Source organism: Schistocerca nitens, chromosome 3 (assembly GCF_023898315.1).
Source record: "Schistocerca nitens isolate TAMUIC-IGC-003100 chromosome 3, iqSchNite1.1, whole genome shotgun sequence".
NCBI lineage: Eukaryota > Metazoa > Arthropoda > Insecta > Orthoptera > Acrididae > Schistocerca > Schistocerca nitens.
In genome coordinates this window covers 445761918-445787236 of record NC_064616.1, presented here as the reverse complement: position 1 = coordinate 445787236, position 25319 = coordinate 445761918, and the positions used below count along the sequence as shown (strand labels likewise).

Genomic DNA, 25319 nt, shown 5'->3' with positions numbered 1-25319 from the left:
AATAGAGGTCCTGAACTAAAGATTAAATGTCCTTCGCCATACTGCTACGACGTATAAAAAGTAAAACGCGGTAGACAGACAGCGCGTCGTTCGCTAAAACGGCCGATAACTCAGACGGCAAACGTAAATGAGAACATAAATGGTTAAAAAAAGGGCATTCCGTCACGAAATGCGAACCGTCAAAGGTCGAGGGTATTGAGCACGAAGTGGTGAAGGAGCCCCACTTAACAAATGGCGATGGCTAGTAAGTCAGTTCCCAATACGCAACCTAGCTACAACGATCTACTCACGGCGAGAGGGTCGAAAGGAGGCCGTCCAAGCCGCTGGGAGAGGCTTCACTCCCCGATACTCGTTCCCACGAAGTGAGGACCAGTGGTGACGTCACATTGACATAACTTGCTGACAGACGGCAACACAGAGATCATCGGAAGAAATGTAAGAACTAGCGGGTCGAGATACCAGGACTGCAGCCTTGGTAGCAACGTCAGCGGCCTCGTTTCCTGTCAGACGGACGCGCGCAGGAACCCACATAAAAATCACGTGGCTCCGTCAAGAATGAGCCAGTGACAGCTTTCCCGGACCCGTTGCACTAAAGGATGAACGGTATACAGAACGCACAGGCTCTGAAGAGCACAGAGAGTCTGAGCAGATGACGTAATTGAAAAGCCTTTGTCTCCGGATGCACTGCGTGGCCTTATACAGAACTAACGAGCTCTGTTGTAAATACTGAGCAGTGTTCCGGAAGCCGAAGCCGAAAATCGTCGGTGCCAATGACGAAGGCACACCCGACACCACAGTCAGCCAGAGAGCTATCAGTGTGGTACTATCGCGAAGCTTGTGAAACTTACGGAGATAGAGCGAGGCTGGATTGGTGAAGGCCAAGGTGAACACAGGTCGCCGCATGAAGCCAATGTGGTGAAGGGTTCACACCATCGGCAAAGTGGGAGGTAACGTGAAGTTAAGCTGCCGGAGCAAGAGACGAAAGCCAACTCCAGGAGGTAACACGGCGATCAAAGGAGACATCGAAGGAGGTGGCATAGGATGGGTGACCACGCGTGGCAGACAAGCGGCATGCAGATCTGCTGAGGAGAAAGTCACGGCCGTAGGACAGTGGTAGTTCGGCAACTTCAGCATACAGACTCTCAACCGAGCCAGTGTAAATGGCGACAGTGGCCAAACGGATGTCACAATGGTCTATAGTACTGAGACAGCGAAAGAGGGACGGACGTGCAGATGCAGAAACGAAGCACCCATAGTCTAGTTTCGAATGGACAAGGGACAGGTACAAACGGAGGAGGGTGATCCTATCTGCTCCCCAGGAAGTACCACTGAGAACACGTAGGACTCTGAGGGACCGCGTACAGCAGGCGGCCAGGTAAGGCACGTGGGAGGACCAAGGAAGTATTCCTATCGAGCATGAGCCCCAGGAATTTCGTAGTTTCAACGAAAGAGCAACAGGCCCAAGAAGTAAAGAAGGTGGAAGAAACCAACTGCGTCGTCAGGAATACATACAAACGGTTTTGTCAGTGAAAAAGCGAAAGCCATAGTTCATGCTACATGAGTAAAGAGGATCGAGACATCGTTGAAGATGCCACTTAAGGAGACAAGTCCGTGGAGAACGGCAATAGATCGCAATACGTCAACGAAACGGGAGCCAGAGACGCCCGGCGCGAGACAGGCCATAATAGCTTTAATGGTGACAACAAAGGGAATGACGCTGGACGGAACCCTGAGGCACAACGTTTTTTTTTTTTTTTTTTTTTTTTTTTGATAAAGGCAGAACCCACGTACACCTTGAAAACAGTATTTTAAGAATTCCTAAAGGAAACGGGGCATGCGGCCATGGAAGCTCCACGCGTAGAGAGTACAGAGTATACCAGTCCTCCAGAAAGTGTCGTAGGCTTTCTCCAAATCTAAAAACACGGCCACACTCTGGTATTTCCGCAGAAAAGATTCATGACATGGGTTGACAAAGTGACAAGATGGTCAACTGCATAATGGCGCGCTCTAAATCCATACTGTGCAGTGGCTAGTAAATATTGAGACTCGAGCCACCATACCAGCCGAGCATGACTCATATGTTCCATCACCTTGAAAACACAGCTGGTGAGGGAAAAGGGGCGATAACTAGAAGGAAGGTGTTTTGTCCTTGCCAGGGTTAGGTTTGGGTATGAAAGTGGCTTCACGCCAGCGTCTGGAACACGTGCACTCTGCCCAGTTGCGATTGTACGTATGAGGGAGAAAGTGCTTGCGTGCAAGAGGAAGGTTCTGCAACATCTGAATGTGAACATCGTCCGGCCCTGGGGTGGAGGATCAGGATGAAGTGAAAGCATGATCTAGCTCACTCATATTAAAGGCGGCATTGTAGCACTCACGATTCTGAGAAGAGAAAGAGATCATTCGAGCCTCCTCCACTCGTTTCCTATTGAGGACGCCAGGGTGATCGTGGATGGAGCTCGAAATCTCCGCAAAATAGCGGTCTAAGGTGTTGGAGACAGCAATAGGGTCCACAATGGCCAGAAATTTGGGAATAGTTCTTGGTCCCAGAGGGCCGTCGGAGATTGGCCCACACGACGGAAGAGGGAGTGGAACTCTTACAAGAAATAGTGAATTAAATTCAGCTAGCTTGTTTGCTATCCCGAAGAACGCGACGACGCAGTGCACGCAACTGTTCATAACGAACGCAGTTTGGCACCGTAAGATGGCGGTTAAAAACGCGGAGAGCACGTCTCCTTGTGCGAATTGCGTCGCGGCACGCCCCAGTCCATCAAGGAACCAGGACGCGGTACCATAAAGAGAAAGTGCAAGGAATGGAACGTTCTGCGGCGGCAAGGACAGTATTAGTAAGATATTCTACCTTGTCATCGCAACTGGGAAAATGTTCGCCGCAGGTCGCCAGGGATGACTAAAGCCTCCAGTTGGCCTTAGAAAGCTGCCATTTGGGTGTGCACGTAGGTGGTATAGCAGTCAGCAAATGGATAGCACACGGGTAATGGTCACTCGAGTATGTGTCAGAGAGAATAGAGCATTCGAGACGATGGGCAAGCTGGGCAGTGCAGAAGGGTAGGTCCAAATGCGAATGGGTGTGCGTAGAGTCTGAAAGGAACGTGGGTGCTCTTGTGTCAAGGCAGAAGAGGTTAAGTTGACTAAGGTCAGCCAAGAGGGCACCTCTCGGACACGTTCTGGGAGAACCCCAAAGGGGATGATGCGTATCAGAATCACCGAGCAGCAGAAAGGGGTGAGGGAGTTGCCGAAAAAGCTGGAGGAAGTCTGCACTGGTGAAACCAAATGGAGGGATGTAAACAGTACAAAGGGAAAAAGTCAAATGAGGAAGGAAAAGGCGAACTGCAACAGCTTGAAGGGGAGTATTCAGGGAGGTGGGTTGACTATGAACGTTATCCAGGGTGAGCAACACGACTCCTCCCCCCCACGAGATGAAATGCCGTCTTCAGGGGGAGGCCAAAGCGAACCAGGAAGAAATGCGAGAGCTCAGAGCAGTAGTGAGGACCCAATTTTGTTTCCTGGAGGCAGAGAACAAGCGGACACTGCGATTCCAAGAAAAGTCTTAAGGCCTCTGTTGGATCAAAGGCCGCGAACATTCCATTGGAGGAGTGTCATGATGAGGAAAGGGGAGGAGGGAAAAAATGAAGGGGGTGTCACCTCGGAGGCTGCTGAGTGCCAGCCTTCGAAGGCTCACTGCCACAGGGCGCAGAGGTTGGAGGATCCTGCTCCATGATATCTACAGAGGCGTCAACATTCTACTTCTGTCCATCTGTGGAGCCAAGGGCAGAAAAACAGTCGGTGGTGCGCACTGCCGATATGGAGGTCGGCTGGGCGAGGGTATCACCTGGCAACACCATCGAAGAGTATCTCCGAGTCGGCAAAGGAGAAGACTGTTACCCTTTGTTTGATTTCTTGTAGTCTCTGTGGCTGGCAGATGAAGATTCAGATATTTGTTGGCTGGAGGGACGTAGAAAGTTTTCGCGGGAGTATTCCTTCTGTCCTTTCCAGCCTGCCGGTTGTGTAGCAGGTAATTTCGCCCCATGAGACCCAAGTATGGTGGCTTGTTGCACAGCTGGAGGAGGAGACAGGACGCTAATATGATGCTGGACGATTTCACAATCGCGGTGCTAAATTTTAGGTCTCATATCTGCGTGGCTATGTCCTTCGTGGAGCGAGATGTAGCAAGAACAGTACTGTAGGTGCCAGACGGTAGAACGCAGGTTTCCGACTAGCCAACAACTTGCGAGCGACCAGTTAAGGCACTTTCTCCTTCATCCAGATCTCGTGGACGGCTCGCTCATCAAAATACACGGGACAATCTCGGGAGGAGGCGGCATGGTCGCCATTGCAATTGATACGGTGGGGAGAAGGAAGCGGACAGTCACCCTCGAGAGCATCCCTACCACAGGTCACACATTTGACCTGGTGTTGGCTGGCTCTGAGCACTATGGGACTTAACATCTATGGTCATCAGTCCCTGACCTGGTGTCTACAGGACATTCGAGTGTGGTTGTAACGATGTCACTGGTTAGCAGCGCATCGGGTTCGGAATGTTCGGTCGGACAGTGATAACTTCATAGCCTGCTTTGATCTTTGACGGCAGCACCACTCGATCAAATGTGAGAAAAAGAGCACGAGTGGGCACTAAGGATGCATCTACATTTTTCATCATCCAATGGACAGCAGTGACGCCCTGATCAGGGAGGTACGTTTGGATTTCTTCTTTGGTCTGACCATCGAGCAGCCAAGTGTAAATAACACCATGGGAAGAATTCAGCGTTCAATGGTCCTCGACACGAACAGGACAGCTGTGGTGGAGCGCAACTGCAAGTAGTAGTTGTGTTTGAGAATCAGAAGTTGTCTCCAAAAGGAAAGTTCCATTGCGTAAACGAGAGCAGGATTTCACGGGGCCAGGAACTGCATCAACATCCGTCTGAATAATAAACGATTTTACCATAGAAAAAGACTGAGTCTTCAGAACATGAAGCCACGAGGAACCGGGGTGCAGCTGAAAGGCTCTTTGAATTGTGAAGATGATTTCCAGCGTCTCCGATGGCTCGCTCCTTCCAACTGGGTGACCCCGTGAGAGGGGTGCGCACAATCCTACGTTCCTCAAAACGAAAACCAAATTTTGGAAACTATTCTTCACTCTCGTGTTTACATTTTAAGACACGAGACGGTTTTGCTAGACCAGTGAAACATCTGTTTTCGGACCATCAGTTTTTTTTTTTTTATACAAATGACAACTGGAAATCAGCTGAATCGGTATTTGATACAGTCAACGCAATGGCTGGTTCTGTTGCATTAAATATCACAGGTAAACAAATTCATGTTTAGTCTGATATTCCTGCTTCTTCTTCACTGCAGAAAAAGTCGATTCGTCCAGATTGGCTGAAAATTTTAAAAAAACAGGACGTAACCTGACAATCCCAGTACGTTTCAAAAACGGTTCCGTGTTTACATGGGAGTGAAAAATGTATTGTGAAGGAGGAAATACGGCTGCCAGACCTGCATTTCTATAATAGATATTGGAGTATTTACATGACCAACCTGAAGCGGTGTTGGGAAATCTGTTTCCGAAATCCGGTTTGAGAGCCCCACGTAAGCGTAGTGATTGTAATACCGGACAGAATGCCAACGGTGCGGAAAGTTCGCCGCCGCCAACAACAACGTGATCAGCTATCGTACCTAAACTCAAAGAAGTCACTGCTCCTACCCACACATTCATGACCACCCACCTCACGGCACTTTGCACAGATAACAGCATGGTAGTAGGAAATGCCATTGGATGCTCTAAGCACAGAAAGAAGGTCTCTAGAAAGTGATGAAGCACGGTACATGTCAACACACGAGGACAGCACTATACGAGTACGTCTGAGGCAATGTATCAAGCTGATGAAATGGACACCCTTCAGGCCAGGAGTGGGTGGGAATGAAAAGGGGCCTTGGAAAGTCTACCATCGCATCTAACCAGCACAAGATACAGGAATCTATTGCCTGCATCACGTGCATCTGACTGCAGCACTTTGCAAGCTACCTGTACCTAGTACGAATATTTCACAGTTCTGCAGGTAATTCATCATGTAAAAATCCACCGAGTACCTGTCATGCTTTCCCTAATGGTCAGAAAGAAGAGGCTTCCTAAGAAAGATCGTGGACTCGATCGGGAAGTGAAGAATACTATCGCACTTTAACACGAAATCAGATGGATGCATCGTAAATACCCAGCAAGTACAGAAATCAAATGCCTGTAGTTCTCCTCTGTAATTTTAACCTACCAGCAGGAATCAAACGAAAACATAAACGAAAGCACAATATTTGAATTTAATACAACAAATTCATTAACTCAAAAACACATTATTATAATTACGTACACGAATTACAACCCATCGACAACTACGAACTGCGAGCATTAGTGGAGTTCCGAACAATACAATGTAGGTGAGGAGCGAATTTTACAGAATTCTCCTGCATTCTGAAGAACATGGAAAGTTACAGGGTTTGGGAAAAAATGTTTCCTGTGACCACAGTGAACAACAGGTTAAACGCCACATGGAACCGTGCTTACTTTCTGCAGTGTTTAATCAGAAACGTTCTACTTTATAAATCATTATAAAATATTCCAGTTTCAGTTAAACTACAATAATTGCTACTCTTCAGAGTGCCGATATAGTTGACACGAAAGAAAAAAGTGATGGTTACTCTTACTGTTAACTAAGTGCTGCTCGTTTTAATCGCTACCGGGTCTTTAATCCTAATGGAAATACAGATATTAATAAGTAGCGCAGCTTTTTGGGTTAAATACGTATAAAAATAAAGTTGGGCAACCTGCATTGTGCGTAAGAATCTCAAGGTAAATGAAATCCTCAAAATACTCTATACATGCGTCGCCAACGCACCACAAACCTGAACAACATTTTTGGCTGCAATATAATGTTCACCAATGACGAATCTGTGGAATTTAACTATGAGAAATTGGTAGACGTTTACATTCTCGACGAGAGGAAGTTTCAATAATGCCGTAGGACCTCCTCATTCTCTTATCGGGTAATACATTCATTAGCCGAAATTTCTCCTCGTGGAGTTATTGTTATCTTAAGGTTCAGTACAAAATCTGATATTTCCTTTCAAGTAACTTTGTATTATACAGCTCCGTCTTCAGGCCACGAGTGGCCTACCGGGACCATCCGACCGCCGTGTCATCCTCAGTGGAGGATGCGGATAGGAGGGGCGTGGGGTCGGCACACCGCTCTCCCGGTCGTTATGATGGTATTTGTGACCGAAGCCGCTACTATTCGGTCGAATAGCTCCTCAATTGGCATCACAAGGCTGAGTGCACCCCGAAAAAAATGGCAACAGCGCATGGCGGCCTGGATGGCCACCCATCCAAGTGCCGACCACGCCCGACAGCGCTTAACTTCGGTGATCTCACGGGAACCGGTGTATCTACTGCGGCAAGGCCGTTGCCTAACTTAGTATTACTGTTACCTTTTAAAAAGTCTGGAGACAGAGGGGTAAGAGCAACTATTAATTGCACTCTGATGCTTATTCTTGGGAGTATCTAGTCCCACACTTAAAAATATTAGGCCATGCTGTTTGCCAGAGGTAGGACATTTACGATTCTACAATATACTTAACATATAGTTTAATACTTGGTTTTAAAAGAAAACACGCTTGTACTTAAACTCTAGCCTTCGATCATTTGTTCTGAAACTGCCCACAAAGCTAATTCTAGAAGAGAAAAAGTTGCTACATTAAAGCAAGAGAGATGTAAAAAAAAAAAAAAATCTCGGCTTCAGTATATAAAGAGACCTGTTAATAGTTCTCAATAAAATTATTTTGAGTGCATCAATACATCTTTGTTACACACATTTATTTTCTTTCTCCAATGACTCAGTTTACCGTCAAACGTATGTTCCGTTCACTAAGAACCTGTATTACAGAAAATAAAAACATTCAGTACTGTGCTTAATTGCTGCGTATTGATTCAACAATGTTCTTCGTAAGAGCTCACTTGAGTTTTAGAGAAAGTACCCTTACCACCAACCACTCAGACAGCTCTTCCTGGAATTTAACACCAGCTACATACTAATTGTTTCACCTGTGTCTTATCTTCAAAATGACTAACTCATCCTGAACCGCGATATTCAGCTCAACCGCGAGTCTACAACTTTTTCTGTTTCAGGCAACAACACTGACGAGTCTGGAAACGCACATTAAAAACTCAATAGCTGACTCGCATGTGTGCATACCTGCAAGCAACGTTTATCACACATTCGAATTCATATTATCCAGAGAAAGTACACCACATTACGTCGACGGAAACCGTCTGTTCGTTTCTCGTTACGGTCAGTCATTTTTAAAGCGGAATTTTACGTGTCCATTCGATTGCGCTACCCAAATTAAACTAGTGCGACATTCGTTTTCTCGCTACGAAGTAACAGGGACAGTAACACCAAGCGCAACAATTACTATTACAAAGACGGTAATGTTGTTGCCCACTCTGACTGCTACCGCCATGAGGCAGCGCTACTAATTCGCTGCTGTAGTATGATTATTCGTAGGATTTCCCTGCTTCTGTTACACATACCGATAAAACGAATATCGCGCTAGACTAATTTGGAACCGCGCTTTCGAAAGGGCACGTAAAATTCCACTTTAAAAATGATTTTCTTTGTAATAAGAGAAAAAGAAACACCGTTTTCCATCTACGTTGGGCGTTACATAAAAGACGTGATGAGCAGTATTTGCTTGGGCTGACTCCAGTTACACACTGCAAACAGGTAAATTGGAAATATTTGCTGAAACACCAGAGAAAATGCGCCTGACAACTCTTACCAGGGACACTCCGTATGTACATATCCAATTTGGTAATGTTACGTGTATCAGTGTACGAGCAAGATATACAAAGAAATAATGATAGCTGACACTATGGTACTGGCATGATCGGTCTTCATTCACCACGCACCGTCCTGTTTTCTCCCCGAATATAATTTGGTTTCTAAATATAAGTCACGGAATATTTTATTTAATGATCGTACCACTGAAAAATAGCACAGAGAGGTTAAAATCAAGGCCCCAACATCCCTGGAGCTAAATTTATATTTGGTATTAACTCATCAAACTAGGTTCACCTAATTTTAAATGCAAGTGGAGCAAAAATGACTTTGTACCGTCTCAAAATGTCTATTCGTACATTCGTACCGTTTACGTTTATGATATTCCGGTACTGAATTCATCTCATGAGGGTTAGTTCGTGTCTCCTCTCGTGGGACTACACATCGTTTTAACATATACATACGAAATTCAGAATAATGTTGCATAGAATCAGACTGTTTAGTCTGTCTTATCTGCTGTGCTGAGTCACAAATACTCTTTGTGTACTATACAGGAGATATCTTATCCGTAGAGTCATCCTACACACATGTAACTAACAGGGCTACGTCATGCCACTGTACGTACACTTTATGTTGTGTTTAGAAGTCCGCGGGTGCGACAGTTGTATGAAATACGATTTTAAATTAAAGCTGCTATTACATTTCAGCACTGATAGAACACTGTCTTTGCCACAAGTAAACATATTCAAAGACAGAACAAACTAGAAAGAACTTGTGTGTTCATTTTGTGATGAATGAGGCAATTTTGGTATAAATTGTGATTTATTCAACGCAAACAGTACTTTTTTTAGATGAACCAGACTTACGTGAAAGAGAGTTGGAGGTATCCGTGAATAATTAAATGCTTTGCCAAACATTTTCCCCAAAGAAATATAAATGCATGGCGCAATACAGAAATTTTTACATTAGTAAGGGAACAATAAAATGTACCGGCCTAAGTAAAGGTTGTCTGGTTCGAATAATTATTTCCAAGCATATAAAAAAAATGGCTGTGTCTTAACAACCCTTTGAATTCTTCTCCAAGTGATGTGCACTAGTTATTTAAATTGCAAGTCGCCAGTCGTTAGCAGATACTAAGAGAATTTTTGTATGAAACGACTACCTAAGCGCGAGCCCTAAAAAAAGAGTTGCACAGATTTTCGAACATATTAATTATACAGCAAATCGGTTGCAAATAACTCTTTGGTACAGCTGAGCTAGGTTTCGTCACCAACTAAGGGTGTCTTCATAAGAACGAAATTTTGAGAAATAGTAAAATTACATGGCGAGGAAGCAATGGTCAGAATTTAGAGCAGCTATGAACAATTCAAATAAAATACGTTCCAGCCTTGATCCGTCAGTTGTTATTCCTAGCCAGGCATACGTGACAAGGCTGGAACGTATTTCATTTAAGACTTTGGCATAGCCGCTGTAAATTCTGACCACTGCTTTCTCGCAATGTAAGTTTACTATTTCTCAAAATTTCATTCTTATGAAGACACCCTTATTTGGTGTCAAAACCTAGGTTAGCTGTACCAGACAGTTATTTGCAACTGATTGGCTGTATAATTCCTATGTTCGAAAATTGTATATGGTTGCTGCGAAAAAGCCATGTTTAAAACTGTTAAATTTATAAGAAAAACTACTTGTCACTTAACAAACATGACGAACTTCATCCTGTGCAAGAAGATTGTTCATCTTTATCACGGAAACAACCTGGAAGCGTTATTCGAGTCGCCAAGAATCGGTACCTACCATAGCCGTGTTGCGAAATGGATGAACAGCATCAGATTTCAAGTGTGACAACAACGCAATGTTAAAACAATATTCTCTCCTATTTAGTACATGTAGGAAATGACAGGACTTCCTTAACCTGAGTAACAGTTTTTTCCTCATTATCATAGTACTGTCTGCTACTAAACACAGTTATTTCCTGTTATTTAAAAGTTTAATATGACTTTACCAAACTAACGAACAGCTCGGCGCAGTGATTAGCACACTGGACTATCACTCTAAATAATGGCGGTTCAAATGCTATTGCGCCATCCAGATTTAGGTTTTCCGCAGTTTTCCAAATTTGATGACGGCGAATGCCGGGTTGGTTCCTTTGGAAAGGACCTCTAAGGTTTTTGCTGCATCCTTGTCCTATTTAAGTTTTTCGTGCAGCGCGAATGACATCATCAACGAGACGTTATACCCTTCTCTTCCGAACTTTCTCCATCGAGCAATCAGACACATTTTATCGACTTCGAAATTCAAGCGTCAGAAATGCTGCGGAATTTCGGAAGTCCATGTATCCTAAAAGAAAGGATACCGGACAACAGTGAAGATCTGTACCATTTCAGTAAAGTACGAGATTTCTGCAGTACGAAAGAGACTGAAGTTGGCACATGCGAACGGTTTAAGCCGAGTTTACACTGGACGAGTGAATCGCCGTCCGCTCGAGCAAAGTCAAGCATACAAACTACCGATCGCTGTTCGGAAATATTCGGGAGATCATGTTCGCTCGCCATGTCGATAAGCGTAATCAGTACCTTACAACTTTCTATACTCTCTTAAAATGAGATAAGAAGCGAAATGTTCCATGGTTAAGTAGATGTTCATTTCTTTTAAACGAAATGTCTCAGCAACATTTTTCCTATATACATTAATTAGCTCAGAAAATTCCATAGCGGGAAATAATTTCTGAAAAATAATACCAGAACAAAATAGAGCTTATTCCTCCAATACGCAACAGTGAAGCGTTGGGAAAAATTAGAATGATACAATTTCCTAAATACAACGATTTCACTTGTTATCACGTAATACTTCCTATTTTTGAAGTGGTCTTTGGTATTCAGCTAAATTATGCAACTCAACGACGCCACATGGCTGACTATCCGAGAACATACAACGGGAAAGCCTAAAACCATATTTCATTCTTTATGACTGGAGACTGAAGTGAAGGCCAGCGAGAATTCCATCGATTCTCTTGGGGTAGCAGAACAACACTTTTTTTCGGGACGTGTGACTTAGAAGACTCTAGACATTGTAAGGCAACAGAAGCAAACAACTAAATTGAAAACTGAACTACGAAAAATATCTATTTTTGTCATCTTAACTAGGGATTTTCTCTGCCTCGTGATAACTGGGTATTGTGTGATGTCCTTAGGTTAGTTAGGTTTAAGTAGTTCTAAGTTCTAGGGGACTGATGACCACAGATGTTAAGTCCCATAGTACTCAGAGCCGTTTGAACCATTTTTTGCCATCTTAACTCACCCGGAATAGCAACTGTTAATAGATTATGCTATTCCCCTCCACTACACAAGGGGCATGTCGCGAGAGCTAATAAAGGTAACACAGAGGTTTTACGTTACAAGGTGATGGTGCACCAAACACGTAAAGAAGTTTCTTGATTACAGTCACAGCAGAATGGCGTCCATGATAATTCATTTTTAGCTGGAGAACAAACCAAGTCAATAAGGTTCTACGTGCACCCTCAAACAAATCTGTTACTTAGTTTCATATTAAGATTCTTATCCACACAGTAGGGGGCAGATAAATTCGAGAACGAACCTACTATCAGCTTGACAGCTCGAGCATCCAAGTTTTCGACCAGAATGACGTATGAAGGAATGAAAAATAAAACTGATATGTCAAATGACTATCAGTTTGAGTTCAGGAAAGGTAAAGGCACAAAGCGGCTGTTCTGAAGTTATGCTTGATAACTGAAGCAAGACTTAAGAACAATCAGGAAACTTCAATGGGATTTTCCAGTCTAAAGAAAAACCGTTCGACAATGTAAAGTGGTGCAAGATGTTTGATAATTTCATAAAAATGGGTTTACGCCGTAGGCAAAGATGGATAATGGATACCGTTTAAAGTTGTACATCGAGAAAGAAGTGAATGAAATAAATAAAAAAAAAGTGTCAAACCTTGAATTACAATTCAGTGTGAAAGGATAACTGATGAATGATAGGGCCTGTTGAATGGAATGAAGAGTCTACAGAATGCCGACTGAGGATAAAGCAACTTAAGACGATGGTTCAAAAATGGTTCAAATGGCTCTGAGCACTATGGGACTTAACTTCTGAGGCCATCAGTACCCTAGAACTTAGAACTACTTAAACCTAACTAACCAAAGGACATCACACACATCCATGCCTAGGCAGGATTCGAACCTGCGACCGTAGCGGTCGCGCGGTTCCAGATTGTAGCGCCTAGAACCGCTCGGCCACTCCGGCCGGCTAAGACGATGGTATTGAGGAGCGGAGAAAAAAAAAAGTAGATACCAAGTACACAAAATGGAGGAATTCTGCCGTCTTGAAAGTAGAATACCGTCGATGATCGAAGCAAAGAGGACAATAGAAGTTGATTCGTGCAGACAAAGAGAGCATTCCTCACCAAAATAAGTGTACTTGTATCAAACACAAGCTTTAATTTGAGAAGAAACTTCTTAGTGTGTACGACTGAAGCATAGCAGTGGATAAATGTGAATCCTGGGCTGTAGAAAAAACGAAAAAGAAGGAGAGCCAAGCATTTGAGATTTGGTGTCACAGACTGAAGCTAAAAATTAATATAATAAGGCGAAGGGGGAAGTCGTCGTAAGAAAGGCGTGCGCAACGACTTGTAATGCAGATCTGTTCGATAAATCAGTGCATGACATTTAAACAACACAGAAAAGTCGCAGAAAAAACTGATAAATTAACGAAGAAATAAACGCTCAAAATATAATTCAGGTAAACTAACTCAAAGCAGCTAGCACGTAATACGCGCGGTAGTTAAATAATGTACGTATCTCACATAGCTAAGTACAAAATTCTATAAGCAAATACTTTCTACACATAGTATTATTTACAATATTTAATTCAACCGAAGTTGTTTTGTGAATGAAACGTATTGCTTTAGGTATACTGCCTCCAGCACTTCAATTTCCAGGAAATCGCGCACACTCGAACGGAGTTGTTTTCTCACTGGTTTATGCTTGACTTGAGTGACTGAACATTTAGAAACCTGTACATCGTAGCATGTGTGCAAGCCGTGCATCCCTACGGATTAAGAGCTGATACCACAAATGACAGTTACATTCCACTGTCGACAGCTATTTTAAAAACCGAATCAATGTAAAACACTTGTTGAACAGTGCTGCAGATTTCGTTTTTGGCAAGGAAGTGTCAGAATGAGATCTTCAGGACTAGGAGCTATAGTTTCACACCCATACGACTAACTAAGTTTATCCACATTCACAACTGTATTAATTTATCCAGCTGACACTCATCTCTAAGATGATTTTTTTCTCTTATCCGTCCGATTGCTGTGAAGAGCTCTCTCTCCCGATGGAGTCCTCCACACACTACCGACTTACCGCGACAGACTAACTTCACACGTCGTAACATTAGAGTGTATAATTTTTAGTTAACTAATTAGTTCTGACACTGACTGTGCGTGCAGCAACTGCACCTTACGACATAGAGGAAGAAAGCTGTCTTGCTTAGATCGGCGATATTCAGCTTTTGCTCTATCAGTTCTAAGACACACAAACTGACTGAACTTTCACTGTTCTGCATACACAACTAAAATCATATACTGTACTAAATGCTGTCAGCTATTCTTATGTTCTGTTGCTAACAAACCGAAAGGACTAACTCAGCAAATACATTCTGTATTTATGAGTCGTATATTCACTCTCTTTCTGATGGAAAGGTTAATGCTATTAGCCTGATACCATTGATGGCGATGAGAATATTGTATATTGTATTTTGAAAATGAGTTTACCGAGGCTTTACAATTTTATTCTTTAATAGAGGCTCTCATTAAACAATACATAGGCCTCGTGCTACTATCTCATCACCTGGTTAATGCTTAGTGAAACGCTTAGACACACTGTTCTGTTTTCGATGAAACCAGTTTTCAGACCTTTCATTTGAATATACTTAAGATCCAAGTAAGAGGAAACAAATGGAAACCACTTTACCACTTACGCAAGTACAAGCGGAAAAAAATGTTAGGAACTATATTGGGTGGCACATTCCTTTGAGCTGATGTTTCTTCTTTCTTTTCCTCCTTAAGATATTGCCAAAAATTTCGAGCACCGCTTCGTTACTTTGTGAAAGCTGCAAAGTGTCCAAACATTTTTTAAGAAAATAAAATTACCATCAGTTATGCTAGACTATGGTATTTACCCCACATTTTGTATTCACAGCTTTACCCAATTGGACATTATACAAGCCCAGAATAAAATCTGATTCTTTCATAACTGAATAGGCCTGAAACTGAAACCTAGATAGAGAAATATCACATGAAAATATATTCGTTGAAATATAAAACAATCTTTCCATCATTATCATTCTTGGGCACGGGCGTATACAGCGTCACGAAAGCGAACAAGGAAAGCAAATATCGCAACTTCTACGGAAACGAGCTCGATTAGATTTTCTTAAAAAAGCCACGATTAAAATTGGGAGAATAAATTCAAAGTCTGTGAAGAATTGTTAAGGAAACAAAGACTTGTGTATGGATCCAACAATCAATGAAGTGGCTATCCGCTGAATGCACATGGTACGCAAACGTGAATTGACATTTAAGACAAGAGCTTTTGTACGGTAAAACGTTTCTGCTTTAACGAAACATTGATTTTAGAAGAGACGTTCATTTATTTCTAAACTTTGTAATGCAACTAAAGATATCGGAGAAGATTCTACTCTAACACTTGGTAGAAAACTACAGTTGAACATACACTAACAACTTTAAACCCATATTCACACAAGCAAGTTACAGCAACAAATTTTAAATGAATAAATTATTACCTCGGGCATTATTCTTAACAAAACTTGCAGATGCTTTCTATAAAAAGTCCAAATAACTAATGCACCACAAGAAACTAGTCTTATCGTAGCAAGTCGTCTAGAAACCAAATCTATAGTGTTTAATAAGATGGAAACCACCATACTATTGAAATCTTTCCCGTAAGGAAAGTATCTTTTTACTTTACAACAATTCATCAGATTTTTTACATTAAAATTTGTGTACAATATCAGTACTCACAAATATTGCTGCTACAGACACTTTAAACCATATTAACGCCGAAGACTTTTTCTGGTTGCATCATTATTACTCAATACTATTTGAAAGAAAATATTGTTAAACCACGATTGTAGTACGATTATATGATGATGTGCGCGCGCCTTCTAAACATCGTCCGAAAAATAAACTGAACATTCATCCTAACACAGAATTTTACGGATTACACACAGTTCGACAACGTATTTCTCTTCCGTAACAGAACATAGTCCCGTAACCCCACATTAGTATTACATTCTGCGAGGCAAGTTATGGCGGTAACAAATCAGTAGAAATCACTGAAAATAGGAAAAAATGAAGATTATAGTCTGAAGTCTCGTCCACGACGAAGTTCTTAGAAATGGAGCACAAACTTTAAATGGACTGGGATAGGGATGGAAATTAGCCATCTTTTTTCTTGAAGGAACCCCCCCCCCCCCCACACACACACACACACACACACACACACACACACACACACACACACTCTCTCTCTCTCTCTCTCTCTCTCTCTCTCTGTGTGTGTGTGTGTGTGTGTGTGTGTGTGTGTGTGCGTGTACGTGTGCGTGTGCGTGTGTGTGTGTGTGTGTTGTATAATAACAGTAAGTTGGGAGGACAAGGTTAACTGCCTACTTGGATAAGCTTTATTCAAGTACCGTTGAACAATTATTCACGAAGCCATGTTAGCTATTCAGCACTGGCATAGGTACATTTATCAATGTCTTCCAGGAAGACAATCTTATAATACGAGCAAGTAGCTTCTACAAGCGCTTGGCATGTTGGGACGCGATATACGACGCCATCGATGGTTGCGCCCTTGATAACTTTACGCAACTGCACTTCTTAGAAATCTACTACTTAAAGCTTTATTTCTCATGCCAAGAAAGACAAAAGGTGAAAGAAGAAACAACTGCTCAAACGTACACAATTTTCTAGCAACTATGACGACATAGAATCTGCAAACGCGCCGTTGACCTTTTTTTCTTTTTATAAAAAATGGTTCAAATGGCTCTGAGCACTATGTGACTTAACATCTGAGGTCATCAGTCGCCTAGAACTTAGAACTAATTAAACCTAACTAACCTAAGGACATCACACACATCCATGCCCGAGGCAGGATTCGAACCTGCGACTGTAGCGGTCGCTCGGCTCCAGACTGTAGCGCCTAGAACCGCACGGCCACTCCGGCCGTGCTTTCTTTTTATTTTTATATAAATTGAATTAAATGTATAGTTCTGTCACAATGAAATTTCCGTAGACAGTTTTCTCTCACAATGCAGTGCGTGGCCCTTACGGAGTTTCAATAGTAGTAGTAGTAGTAGTAGTAGTAAATACAACACTAAATTCGTATTAAATTCCTGTAATTAAAATCACAATTCATACTCTGTTTATAGACAAAGAAAACTTCTGATTGAGACTGCGTCTTGTCCACGAAGACAAGATAACACGGATTACAAGGCAATTTCATACATAGAGAAAAACCAAGTTGCACTTTTCGACTTGCGCTCATAGCCAATGCAGCATACTGACTCATTAAATAGACGCTCTACCAAACATCTCGCACGTTCACAATGTGATAAGCTACAATGATAACTATTCAAACACGCTAAAAAGAGGAGTGACGATTTTTTTTTATTCTAAGAAATGCAAACTAACTTTCGAGTATATAAAAAAAGGTGCCTGCTAATGATACATACTTGCAGTAACGTTATTGACTTTATGGAAAATCAGTTTTCAGGACTATTTTAATTTTCACTGAGTGAAGCTCCACCAACACGTTGCAACGATCGCTCTTATTTAAGTGTCTTTGACAGAAAACAGACTCAGAAATACACAACGGCACGTACGAAATATATCGCCATCTGAAACAGAGCCTCAACACGTGTTCCACGGGTAAAACAAAGATAAGAATATTGATTAGTTATGAGGACTTCAAACGTTATCTCCTTTCCATAGCAGCAGCTGCTCGTTTCAACCCACCAGCAGTAAACCAAATTCTTTCACCAGTAAATCATTTTCACGGTTTTTGACGAATTGGTTGTATAGCTCTTATTAAGAAGCCATGGTTGATCATGAGAAGCACATGTTATGATGAAACACGGTTGCTCCATAAAATACTACACAAGATATTCTCCTACGAAAAGTGAAAACTGTGACAATAAGATGACGTTCATCCTTGTAAGAGCCAATTTGTGGCTTTTAGACAGTTTCTTGCGATTTCTTGAGCTAACGATGAGCAATTTGTCGCCGACGGAAAATGCAGCACTTCCAGCTGAAGGCAAATTTAATTTCAAAAATGACAGAACATCTTGCAAACAGATTAAGTCAACTACTTTCTATACTTCACCGCAAGGTAGAAGAATTTTGCTAGGTCTATCTCTTCCATCTTAGTTGTAGACGAAGTCATAAATCCTGGGAATTATGCTATGTAAGGCAATATAGTACAGTCCGGAAGTTCAAGACCGCTATAGCAGATCTGCAGTTAAAATGCACAAAACGAAGGAGAAAATTTTTCCTTTCATGTCTTCATGATGGTGCGAGTAATGAAAAGAACTTCTCCCGTAATTCCTTCATCAGCAATACCCAGTGCCTAAAAGAATAAAAAATCAGATAACCTTTCTAGAAAATCTCTCACCTTTACTACGTAATTCTTCGTTTTCAACCTCAGTACACACGTAGTCTTTCTCCAGTGAACTTATTAACGAGGTCAGATCAAATGCAAACGACAAGACCTTCTACGTAGTTATGATTACCCGTGTCGTTTCTCTGATCTTTTAAGATCAGAGAATACCTTCACTTGATTCATACAAAACATATTCACGTCAAAATGAATTGTCAGTCAGCGACAACTGCAAATGCTTGTAACATTTGTGTAACCTCACAGAATACTCTGCTTATTTTTATCAGTTGTATCTCTGACTCAGACTGCAGTGTTGTGAGTATCTTTCTGAATGCAGCGAAGACACTTCTTCATTGTAATTCCTTCACTGCATTGTATGCCCAGAAATATGCCAGTGTCAAGCAACGAGTTTCGACAGCACAAGTAACCACTATGACTTGTAATCTCATAACTATTAGCAGTTCATTATCTGTGCAATAAATCAGTATTTCAATAGAGAAAGTATGGCCTTTATGGCGAAGATTCAGGCTAAACCACTTCATCCCCGACATTTCAACCACGTTAAAACAAGTTACCAGAAGAATTCAAAACTACGATCCCTAACAATACAACGGGTAGCTCACAAATAGTTTCTGGCATCATCATCCTTCAACTACAATGCCAACGTCCGCCGTACTTCCAATGATAATCTATTGGAAGCCAAGCAAGTACAGTGTGGCAACAATTTTCCCAGTTCAAAAATGTGAACATCGCATTAAATCAGCCAAGCAAACAAATTAATTATGTATAGCATTAACAACAGAAGCCGAGATTCTCAACCTTTACAGCGTAAGGCTACTTTGTCAACAGAATATGAAACTACTGAACAACATTAACATCATGCGTATCTGAGAAATGTGGGAAAACGAGGGTGTTCGGCAAGTTTGCCACTCCAGTGTTTGGAAATCGACAGACTTCTCCTTTCTAGAAAAAACTAAGCTGCACACGGGTTTCTCCAATCGGCAGTCTTTGACTGGAATTCTGGAGGCTACTGCTATGTGTTGAAGATGGGATACAGCAACAAACAAAATTTCATTCTAGGGAAGAGGTAAATACAGAAAAAGATGACAGGAACGGCAGCCTCGACACGCGGAAGTACCTGGCGCCAGCCTTCGCAATCTCGTAGTGAACTGACAAGAACTCTGAAACCTTCTTCAGGCATGTGAATGACATAGTGCAAATTGTCTGACATCGATATGGACAACACACGGGCACAAAGTCAAGGAACGAAGGCTATGGTTTAGTGGTTGAACGTCATTAGAGACGAAGTGCAAGATCGAAATCGACAGTGACAGGAAAAAAGGCCATGGCCTTTTTAAAAGTACCATCGACATTTGCCTTACACAACAGGAGAATCCGCGGGGAACGTGAATCTGTATAGCAAGACGGATATCCCCCCCTCCCCCCTCTCACTCTCACTCTAACTCTCTCTTTTCCCGTGAAAAGCGTACAAAAACTTATTTTATCCCTGGCGTACAAGCGACGTCAACGTCGTAACTATGGTGGCTGCTTGAACTAAGGATTGTAAACAACATATGTACATTCGATCTGTCAGTTCGGAATGGGTAGTGTTATGTACAGCTGTTCATATAATATCGATATGTCAATATATTTTAGAAAATGTATCGATTTACGTACGTCGATTATATATTTCCCCGGTTAATCGACATCGAAATGGCATATCTTTGACTCTAAAATAAGGATAGATGGCCCAAGGAAATATATTTTAATGCGAAAAAGTGATTAAAGATAACATGATTTTTTAAAATTTTAAAATGAAGATGAAATGCAAGAATTTAATTTTGAAACAAGTAATTAATTTGCATTAAGAAACCAAATTTAGATGATTATTATCAAAAATCAATGCATAAACTATTAACTAAAATTGAAGAAATGTGAATGAAAAAAATCTGGTTGTCTATTTTACACAAAAAGATTAGAATTAATTGTTAATAGAGATAAGAACAATAACAAATTAGTTTGTGTCTATTTACCAAAAGAAACTGAAGACAAAAAGCTGCAGTTAATGTTAAGAATGAAGATCAAAAATGTTTTCTTTATTAACACAACGTAAAAAATGTATCCTTCTGAAAAATGTTTAAGATATTCTCATTCACACAAAAAATTAGAAATTCATGAAAATGATTGTAAGGAACATACAGAAGTAAAAATAAATTTGCACATAAAAGCTGGAAAAAAAAAGAATTTGAAAACTATAATAATTCATTATGAGTATCTTTCGCAATTTATTCAGATTTAGAATCTCTTTTGAAAGGTGTCAGTACTTGTTAACCAAATCATGAAAAATCTTACAATAATAAATATCAACATTTGCCAGATTCTTTCAGTTATATAAAATATTCTAATGATGATAATAAACAACCTTTGAAGTATACTGGTAATGATTGTGAACAACAATATGTAGAAATGTTAAACAAGAATATAGAAAAACTAAAAACATATAAACGAATATACCAATTATAATTACGAAAGAAGATAAAAATAAATTTTACAAATTTCGAAGTTTGTTTTATGTGTGAAGGAATGTCATGAGGGAGGAAAAAAAAGAGGTGATAGTCATTGAACTGGAATATATTGAGGAGCTGTGCACGATGGTTTTAATTTTAATTATCAGAATCTTAATTTTATTCCACTTTATATTCATAATTTACATAAATTACAATGTTCATTGAAGAAATGGCAATAGATAATCAGAATATTGACACTATTCGAAATAACGAACAAATATGTATTTCTAATCGTAAAAAGGTTGAAGATGGATTAACGTTAAGATTTTCGGGTATATTTAAATTTCTGGTATCAAGTATTGATAAACTGTCTTCTGATCTTACAAAATAACAATTTACAGAAACAGCAAAATACTTTAAAAAGGAAACAATTAGATTCAGTAATTAAAAAAGTATTTATCCTTAAAGTATAGGGATTCTCAAGAAAAATTAAAAGAAACAGAATTACCTAAAACAATATTTTTATTCGAGACTTAATAACGCTAATATTTTTGAAAAAGATTATAACTGTGCAAAACTAGTTTAAGAGAAATTCAGTATTAACAATTTAGAAGCATTTACAACATACAGTAATAAAATTGACATTTTAATCCCAGCAGGTACGTTTGAAAATATTAGAGATACTTCTATTAAATATTACATACTCAATCCAGCTTTGTATTTAACTGCACCAGGATTAGCTTGGGATTTTATATTAAAAATGACCAATATTGAATTAGATTTGACAGACGATTATTATCACAAGATATCACAACAAACGTTAATCAAATAATAAATACATGCAAAATTTTGAACCCGGGAAAATAATTATATTGCACATTTAGACACAAATAATTTATACAGTTATGAATTGTCTCACTTTTTACTATTTAAAAATTTCTCATGGTTACATGCAAAATATTTTAATACTGAAAAAATACGTAAAATACCAAATTATAATAAATATGGTTATATTTTAAAAGTTGATATAGATTTACATACAGATATATTATTAGCTCCAGAAAGAGGTAATATACTAACAACACTAAATAATAAAGAAAAATACGTTTTGTATTACAGAAATCTTAAACAATGTTTAAATTATGGCCTGAAATTAACGAAAGAATCTTGTCATATGAACAATCGGACTGGTTGAAAAAGCACATTGCTTTTACTAGAGAAAATAGACAACTAATGAATTTTAAAAAGGTCTTTATAAACAAATGAGTAACTCCATTACAAAAATATCAGAAAAAACCCATGTTGGAAATAGGCATAATATTAAGATAGTAATGAATCCAGAACAATACACATATTTCAAAAGCAATTTATGAACATATTACTGTATTTTCAGAAAATCTAGAAGTAGTTCATATGAAAAAAAGCAATAGCAGAATTCAATAAACCAAATTACATTAGAATGAGTATTCTACATATTTCGAAAAGAAAATGTACGATTTTCATTATAATGTAATGAAATGAAAACATTGTAAAAATATTGCTTTATGTTATATGGATACAGAGTCTTTTATTTATGATATAAGAACTGAAGATTTTTATGGAGATATGAAATCTGTAATAAACGAAATTGCCAAGTGTCTATTCAAAATACAATATTTATAAAATTCCACAAATTAACAAGAAAGTTGTAGGAAAAGTGAAATATGGAAATTGTGTGAAAATTATGTTACAACACATTAGTTTGCTATCTAAAATCCACGCGTATAAAGTTGAAAATCAAGAATATAGAAGATCTAAAGGAGTTTAAATTAGATTTGAAATTTAAAAATACTGTTTAGACAACAAAATAAAAGAATATAGGAAAATGAATTTAATTAGATCATTTAAACACGAATTATATACAGTAGAATGTAATAAAATTGTTTTAAGTTCTGATAATGATAAACATATTATATTAGAAGATGGAATAAACAACTTTAGCATATGGTCAATATAATACAATTATGAATGTTAATAAAATAAATTAAAGAAGATTGACCAAAAAAATTATAAAATAAAGAATTTATTAATTGGTTTTTAATATTGTTTCATGATAGGGTAATTTTTGGTTTTTTCATACATATCATGCCAACAAATTTTCTAGGAAAACTTTTTTCTTTTCTTGGTTGATCACATCAATATACTTAGAAGCCTTTAACTTCTTTTTTACAATTTTCAGAAGTAAATGTTTTTCATTCCAGTTGTTAACAAGTTCCTTTATATATATACTGATTTATTTTCTCGATCTTCTTTTTGTTTGTTTTTTATGCAATTAATACAACCCATTTTTGCAGGCATATTGTCTATTGCAATTTTTATTTCTTTATGAATTTCTTTTTCTTGATTACATAAGGACAAATAACTATTTTCATTTTCAATTTATAAAGAAAAATTTATTAGAATTTTGAAAATAAAAATTAACAAACTGTAAAAGACGAACAAACAGCAAATAAAGAGTGAGGAAGAGTTAAAATGGAGGGTGGCCTGGAGAGAACGCCAGATGCCCAACCTTAGATCGTGTGATGAAAGCCCCCCTTACGAGTAAAATGTTAACTCGCAACACAGTTGGCAGTGTAGTGTGAAAGTTAGAAGTCTGCTGTAGAGCGCCTAAAATTGGGTAGTCTATCAGTCATGTGAGAACCACAGCAACACTAGGAGGGTCCTGACGACAGAGGTGGTAACCATGATTCAGCCAAGTATGGCTGATGTGGAGCCAGCAAAGGACAATGGAGACCCTGCGAGTGGTTCGCATGGATAATTGACACACATTCGTTGTCTCCTTGATAACACATAGTTTATTTGGTGTACTGAGGGTGCACCATTCAGTATCCTAGATTCCAAAAACTTTACAGAGCAAGACTTATCGGAGATCAATCTCCAGTGGGGAGATTTCCAGAGTTGGTTTACTGGCAGCCTGTCATCAAGTTGATTGCCGAGGACCCTGTCATGTCCTGAGGTCTAAATGAAGGACACCGAACGTCCACTGGTTCTCAGGGCATAAAGAGATTCCTGGATAGTCATTACAAAGGATGGCAAAGGAAGCACTGGTCGAGAGCTTGTAGGCTGCTGAAGGAGTCAATACAGGTGCCTGAGTCACCTGCACAGGAGTGGATATAAAGAAAAACTGCCAGCAGAGGGCATCAGGTGGAACTGAGCATTTGGGCCTCGCAATAGGTTCAGATGAAAGTGTGGACCATGGAGGCGTACATGAGTGTACCTGCAGGAAATGTGGTGTACAGGTGAAGTGTCAAGTGCAATAAGAAGTGACCGGACACAGACTCCAATTGGAAACCCCAATCTGGGCCACCTTTGTGGGAGATGGATTGCCATGTTAGAGAAAAGGAGACGGTAACTGGGATAGTGAGTAACTATGAATGTGGGCAGTATAATTCACAAGCAGTTGTTGCCTGATCCACAATGGAGGAACGCCAGCTTCCATAAGGAGACTGTTCACTGGGCTTGTTTGGAAAGCTCCCGTCGCAAGCTGAACTCGACAGTGATTTATAGAGTGGTGTATATGGCCCTGCAGCTGCAATGCTGAAGACTATGTTGAACCATGCACCAGGTTCCCATAGCCAAGACGGGACTGAAAAAGGGCTCTGTACAGCTATAGCATTGTAGGGCGATCAACACCTGAGTCGTGGCTCAGGCATTGAATAATATTAAGATGCCACCAGCACATTTCCCTGAGATGACGAAGATGGGAATCCAAGTTAAGTGGGCGTCGAGGACCAGTCCCAGAAATCTCAAGTATCTAATACATTAAGTAGGTGGCCATCGAGGTAAAGTTCTGGATGTGGGTAGACAGCACAATGACGACAGAAACGATGACGTTTGGTTTGTGGGGCGCTCAACTGTGCGGTTGTCAATGCTCATAAAAATTCCCAATCTTTACAACAGTCCAATATCCCCACTTTCACGAATGATGATAAAATGATGAGGACAACACAGACACCCAGTCCCTTGGCAGAGAAACGCGACAGAAGTGCATGACGAAAGTCTTTGCAGCTGAAAATTGAAAGCCATAATTGATGGCCCATGACTGCACCTTTCATATGGCTCCCTCCAGTCGACATTCAGCCACACCAATAGAAGACATACAGAAAGAAATATAAAAATCGTCAGCATATAAGAGTGGGAATACTGAGCACCACACTGCTGCTGCGAGACCAATAAAGGCAATTAAAAGGAGTGGGACGCTTAGTACAGAGCCCTGCAAGACCTCATTCTCTTGAA

At 40.1% G+C, this 25319-nt stretch overlaps 1 protein-coding gene and 1 pseudogene across 3 annotated transcripts in view; both read right to left on the bottom strand.

The window, feature by feature from the left end:
* LOC126248377 (syntaxin-binding protein 5) overlaps positions 1-25319 on the bottom strand; it is a 1030224-nt gene that overhangs the window by 927478 nt on the left and 77427 nt on the right. The window lies entirely within an intron of this gene.
* Positions 7354-7471, bottom strand: LOC126249851 (5S ribosomal RNA; annotated as a pseudogene).